This window comes from Adiantum capillus-veneris, chromosome 10, assembly GCF_014529385.1.
Source record: "Adiantum capillus-veneris isolate H3 chromosome 10, ASM1452938v2, whole genome shotgun sequence".
In the NCBI taxonomy this organism is placed as follows: Eukaryota; Viridiplantae; Streptophyta; class Polypodiopsida; order Polypodiales; family Pteridaceae; genus Adiantum; species Adiantum capillus-veneris.
The window spans coordinates 79,507,185-79,514,225 of NC_140940.1; the positions used below are offsets into that span (position 1 = coordinate 79,507,185).

Below are 7,041 nucleotides of genomic sequence, written 5' to 3' on the forward strand. Positions count from 1 at the left end.
TCCCTAGCTACTCCCATGCAAAGGGCAACTCTCCTCAAGCAGCGCCACCTTTGGCAGCCTTCCTCTCGCTCAGGGCTGAACCCTCCTCGCCATCCCCTTGATGCCACAAGGCAGCCCACCTTCTCATCCCACTGCAGCCCTTACCCTGTAGTCGGCCCCTTCCCTTGTGATATCGGGCCCCCCTCTATGCTCACGTATCTGGCAACTCCCCCCGATGGCGCCAACTACCCGCACTCCTTTTTGCATGCAAGCCACCTGGTGGCTCTCCTTTCCCCACCAACTGCAACCCTTGCTTTTCCTTGGCGTCCACCTGACTTCTGCTCCACCCAAGGCGGTCATTCACCCCAAGCAGATGGCGTACTTGCTTTTTTTTTTTGCTATAGTTACCTGCAGCCGACAGGTTAAGGCTTTTTCCTTCTCTTTTTCTTTGTTTTGAACTCAAAGCCTTTTGACTTAGAAGGCATTCCCACGAGCAAAGCAAATGGCAGCCGAGTGAAGTCCGCATGTGGTAACCATAATTCGATGCAATACCAACTTGATAGTTGGCAACATACTCGGTTTGCACTCATGAAAAATATTGAGGTGACTGCCCTCGACACCGCATCTCTAACACACACGTCAAGTGGTGTCGATGACTTCAACCAAAACTTGGCATACCTGTTTTTCTAAACATCCCGATGATTAGAGGCCCAAAATCATGGCCCGACCCGTGATGTGCCACATCTGGCATACGCATCCTGGCAGTGAAGTGTCGCGCTAATATCCAGCACAAAATCCCATATCACAAACCTGATGGTACCTGCATCCAACACTCCCTTGTCCCGCTCACAAGCTTGTGATATCAACCTTTGCTTTTGCCGCCTGTGATAGCAGGAAACCCTTGAAGTTTCCCTAGTAAATGCTCCATCTCCATGTACCTGGCCCCTAGCACCATCTAATACTTGCCCAATGTACCTACCACTTACATGCAAACCGCCATGCATGGACTTCTTGCATCTCGATGGGTCGACACAGTCGGGCTCTACCATCATTGCCCAACCCCTCATTGAGCATTCATGCTCAATCGTCGTATTATTTAGATAGGGTATTAGTGCATAAAAGAAAACTGATAGATACTATGTACAAGAAGCATTAGATAGATAGAGAGATATTTATCTGGTGTAGAGCCCGCTTGGGTCAAATGGAAAGCCATAGGCTCTCCCCAACATAGTATAAACTCCGCCTGGATAAAAAACATGGCATTGAGCACAACCATCTATCTCTAGTACATGCATAATCCGCCATCTTTTGCACCTGTAAACCCGAAAACAAGCCTCTCGTACAACTTGGTATAGCATCGATCTTCAATTCCCTGTATCCATATGCTAGCTTCATACACAAAACAAGCTTGTAAACCAACCTGTGAAGCATCTGCACCATACACCATTTTTCTCTCACCTGCTATAGAGCTCTCCATAGCATACCTCTCATCGCGAGAGCTTTGCCAAATGTGTAAAACTACCTCTAAAGCAACTTTCAGAAACATGTCCATCAATAGCATAACACCTACCTTTGGTAACCTCTCTTCCACTACCACCGCTTCTTGGAGAACCAAACCTGCCTGCTCCTCCAGCATACCATCTACTTTAGGTCCTTCAAATGGCACACACTCTATACCTGATTCACCATGCCAATCTTCGTCCACCATAGCCTTTGATGCTTCATCTTCAACCACTTCATGCGATAGAAAATTGGATTGCTCACCCACCTTTGCCTGCTGTTCAAGGACTTCTTGTACGACCATATCATCTGCTAAGCGAGAAAGAAAGCCATGATCTATTACCTCGTTGTTCGGTAGGTCAACATCACCAACACCTTCTGGAATGCACTGCCACTCTTCAATACCGTTGGTAGGGCAAGGTTGCCCAACCCCCTGGCCAGCTTCGTCCTGTACAGCTTTGAGTACCATTGCTTTGTCAACATCTTCAAACTTTTTCTGTGAGCTCTGACCCATAGCTTCCTTTGATTCTTCATTCATACATGCTTCGACCAAGACCGCATCCTTCCTTGCTACCTGGGCTAACAACAAACTCTTGTACAACATCACACCAAATTGGAGGTGCAAACTGAAATGAATGACCAGAATGTCTTACCAATGGCAAATCAGCTACCTCTTTGATGCTTGAACTCCCCTTTGGCTTCGTGGCATGATGCAACTCCATTGTTCAGCTATATCCATAGTCTACCGGCTTCAACAAACCCATCTCCAGCTTCTTCTTTGCTTTCTTGCTCTATCTTTGCCAAGCAAACCATTTGCGCATAGTCCTCTGCACCACCGCACTCGACCTTCTCTTTGATTCGCGGATGCAAGCATGCTAGAAACTGCTCTTGCTTGAAATGATCTCCATTTCATACACATGTAATAGCAGCCAAGTTCGATGGAGAAACCCATTTCTGAAAAGCTTCGACAAATTGATTGCGAATCTCGCTCATCGACTGACGATCTGCAACCTTCAATCCTTCAAACCAAGCTTTGGCTCGTCCTTGCAGAACGAATGGGAGGGCCTTTAGTTTGGCTTCATGTCCACAAATTCTTAACTGGAATAGGTATAGCTCCAGATCGAAAAACCAATCCGCAGCCTCTTCTTCTCCAAGAAGCACCAAGTCAATATCATGCATCATCTTTAGGCTTTAAAGCTTTACCGAGGAGCAATCAGTAGATTCTCCGTGGGGGCACCACTGATGGGATAGGGGAAATGGAACAACACCCGACACACAATCTAGCTGCCTCTCTATAGCCCAAGGTAATAGTTCGCACCCCTACCCACACAGAATCACACACATGCACACTTTCTGCAAATCTTCAATGCACCGACTCGCTTACGAGCGCCACCAGCTATACACAATCACATTCATCAACTTTGCAATACACAGTAAGCTCGCCCAACCTCTCTCTTCCTCTCTCTGTGCACACACACACAAAAGACCCGGAGCCACCGCTACCACGGGCGGGAAGCACAAGACGAGATAAACGAGAAGGTGGCAGCCTTGAATACCAGATAACTCAACCAAACTTTAAACTCAGCTATGCATAGTAATCAAAGAAAACTCTGATACAATCTTGATCACTGTCAATTTCATGCATTGGTGCAATTGGATACCCTTCCTCGGCTGCTGGTAGCCGTATGTCCTTGATGACCTTCTATGCTTGCTCCAAGGCAAGCCTTCGGCTTCAACAATCCTGGCGACTCCTCAATCATCGACCTCCTGCATGCCTTGTATCTTCACACGATCGTGCTTCCCTTTTTGATCCTTACACACAGCTGTGGCTCCTTTTGGCCCGTCTTTTGCCTTATGCAGCCCCTCGTCGACCCCAATCAACAACACCGCGGTCGGCATCCCTTGCTCTCGAACCCCCTCTTCATGAACTGCAGCCCATGCGGCCTTTCCTTCTCTTTTCTTCAACCTCTTGGCCTCTCCAAGCCCGCCCCCTTCAGTGCTCGCGCCGTGCTCCGCATATTGCCACCCCGTGGTCCCCTCTTCACAACTCCTGTCCAACTCAGTCGACGCCTCTGCAGTGCCCGTCCTTGACCCCTGGCGGCCTCTAACCAGCTAAACCCCCGTCGATGGCCCCTGGCTACTCCCATGCAAGGGGAAACTCTCCTCAAGCAGCACCACCTTTGGCAGCCTTCCTCTCGCTCAGGGCTGAACCCTCCTCGCCATCCCCTTGATGCCACAAGGCGGCCCACATTCTCATCCCACTGCAGCACTGCCTTGCAGCCCTTACCCTGTAGTCGGCTCCTTCCCCTGTGATATCGGGCCCCCCTCTATGCTCACGTATCTGGCAACTCCCCCCCGATGGCGCCAACCACCTACGCTCCTTTTTGCATGCAAGCCACCAGGTGGCTCTCCTTTCCCCACCAACTGCAACCCTTGTTTTTCCTTGGCGTCCACCTGACTGCTGCTCCACCCAAGGCGGCCATGCACCCCATGCAGATGGCGTACTTGCTTTTTTTTTTTGCTATAGTTACCTGCAGCTGACAGGTTAAGGCTTTTTCCTTCTCTTTTTCTTTGTTTTGAACTCAAAGGCTTTTGACTTAGAAGGCATTCCCGCGAGCAAAGCAAACGGCAGCCGAGTGAAGCTCCGCATGTGGTAACCATAATTCGATGCAATACCAACCTGATAGCTGGCAACATACTCGGTTCGCACTCATGAAAAATATTGAGGTGACTGCCCTCGACGCCGCATCTCTAACACACACGTCAAGTGGTGTCGATGACTACAACCGGAACTTGGCATACCTGTTTTTCTAAACATGCCTATGATTAGAGGCCCAAAATCATGGCCCGTCGTGATGTGCCACATCTGGCATATACATCCTGGTAGTAAAGTGTTGTGCAGACATCTCACACGAAATCCCATATCACAAACCTATTGGTACGTGCATCCAACACTCCTTGTCCCGCTCACAAGCTTGTGATATCAACCTTTGCTTCTGTCGCCTGTGATAGCAGGAAACCCTTGATGTTTTCCCTAGCAAATGCTCCATCTCAATGTACGTTGCCCCTAGCACCATCTAATACTTGCCCAATGTACCTGCCACTTACCTGCAAACCGCCATGCATGGACTTCTTGCATCTCCATGGGTTGACACAGTCGGGCTATACCACCAGCTCTGGCCGCCAACTCCCATTTCAGCCCCCTCTTTCTGCATGCATCCTTCACGTCTAGCTCCACGACTACCTCTTTGGCGACCCTTACATCCGCAAGAACCCTTGTGTCCTTGGTGCCTCCAAACCTTGCTCAATCTCTCCCCAGATTCACCTCGCGGCGGCCCTCATCAACCCGTCATTTTGGAGTCTAGACACACCGGGACTACCCGCCTTCTCCACCTTAACCTTTTCAAAAAAAACTCTTTTCGGTCCGGAGGAACAATGGGGTCTCACGGCTAACTTGCCACTTGAGGATCTCGATCAACTCTCCCTCCCCTCTACCAAAGCTTTTGGTGTCACTAGCTCCTCTTTGGCTTCTATTAATGGTGCCTTTTCAAAGTCAATCCAAGGAGGTATCCTTTCAAACCCCCCCTCTCTTTCCTGTCCTCTTTTGGCTCTCTCCCCACAAGATCCTCCTCTTCTTTTGCCTTTTCCCCACCCCTCGCCACTAAACCTTGTAATGCAACTCTACCCATTCTTCCCGCCATCAAGAAACCTTTTGTGTTTGACAAGATTGTTTCACTCTCATTGGTGGAATTTAAAACCCTTAACCGTAAGCTTCACAAATCCACTTTGCATCTTGAGCATTTGCAAAATATTCTCACCAACCAAAAGGCCCCTCTTAGCCTTTGCATGAAACTGCCCTGCCTCTCCCTAGAGAACACTCAAGTGCAAGCAATCTTGAGCGCCAAGATTGAAGCCCTTAATATCCAATTTCAATTGGATTGCACCCAAGCTTATATCCATGCCCAAAGTCTACTTATCAATAACCTTCACAAGAGCTTTGATTCCTACCGATGTTACCTCTAGACAACCATAGAATACAGAGAGAAGGTAGATGTCTACCAACTCTCAAGCAATCATAGAAGAAGGAAAGCGGTTGGCCAGCTTTGACATTGATGAACATTTGGAACAGATAAAACATCAAATCCAATGTCAAAGAGTGCTCCATAACTTAAGAGAGTGGAGTTAGAGGACACTAAAGCAAAAGCAGCAAGAGTAGTTGAGGTGAGTCGACAATTACAAAATAGAATTGAATAATTACAAAGAGTACAACTTGAGCTCCAATTAGAATTGCAACAAGAGCAAGAAAATGATGCTCATTACTACTACCAAGAAGCTCAAGCCTTTAATGAAGCAAATACAAATCTACAGGTTGAGCAACAACGATTGGAGGACGAGATTGAAAAAGAATGGCAGAATAATGTAAATATTGGAGAATCTTATGGGGTGTTAAGAACAACACTCTCTCAGCTCCTGGAAATACAAGACACCCCAGCCCCTACTTCTACCACATCAACACGTGCCTCAGTTGTCCAAGAGCTAAAATATCTAAAGGAGGCCTTAGCCTAAGAAAATAGGACATAAAAATCATGACTGCAGGACACAAGGCCATTCAAAGCCAAAAAGATGATGAGATCAGGCTTCTAAAAGAGCAGCTGGCTAAAGAAAAAGAGGAGCTGATAGCACAAAGTGTTGCACATGCCCTGACCTTACAACAAAAATATTTGGCCATTAGTGTTGTAAGGGCTCAACAAACAACAATAGAAGTCCCTCAAACAACTCGTACAGAGCACATAAGCATGGATTCTCCCCTTGTAGAATTGTCTAGCACATCTACAGAGGTAGGGCTGCATGACTTTGAAGAAACAAAAGAAAAAGATGCAAGGGAAGAAATTTAGAGGTGTATCTTAGAAGTGCGCGACCCATCACACAAAGCATACATGCAATATGAACTCAAAGTACTGGAATCGGCCACACTTCTAATGATCACACCATATGAGGTTGTCAAAAACCACAAGCACGAAATGATATACCTACCATTGATGAAACAAGAGGCCCTAATATGGAAAAAGAAGATGCTACCAAGTCTAGAGCCCAATCACAAGGGGGATTATAGGGATATCCCCCTCACAACAAATCAGGTTCAGATGATCCTTGACAACTAGCCTCTCTAGAGAAGGAAGTGGTTTAAGAAGCACTAGAGAAGCACCCAACAAATGAGACGTACTACAAAAATACACCGCAATATCTCATAATCGATCCAACATATTGTCCTATCAATCAAAGGCGATCTTGGGCTGGCTTCTACACATGTCAACATAAAAGCCCGACAGTACTAAATTACCCCATGCTCACAAATCCACCAGGGAACTTTCCTTCATCAGAAAAATATATGCTCATTCCTCGACAAGGACTGTCAATCAAATGAAGGATGTCCCTGAACTAGCTTGCCAAATGCTAGTGAAGATTTCAAAGATGATCATTACCTGCATCACGACATTTGAGGACATAGAGGCCGCAGAGCGTCCATGGCAAGTATTCATAGAAGGAAATTAACAAGGGCTA

At 47.1% G+C, this 7,041-nt stretch overlaps 1 pseudogene across 1 annotated transcript; it reads right to left on the reverse strand.

Annotated features, from left to right (window-relative positions):
- Positions 1-504: 504 nt before the first annotated feature.
- LOC147449128 (uncharacterized) lies at positions 505-3,816 on the reverse strand (annotated as a pseudogene). Its single transcript, XR_015189412.1, has 2 exons — positions 2,133-3,816; positions 505-2,053 (listed from the first exon to the last, which is right to left on the reverse strand). The product of XR_015189412.1 is annotated as an uncharacterized LOC147449128 (transcript).
- Positions 3,817-7,041: the final 3,225 nt, after the last annotated feature.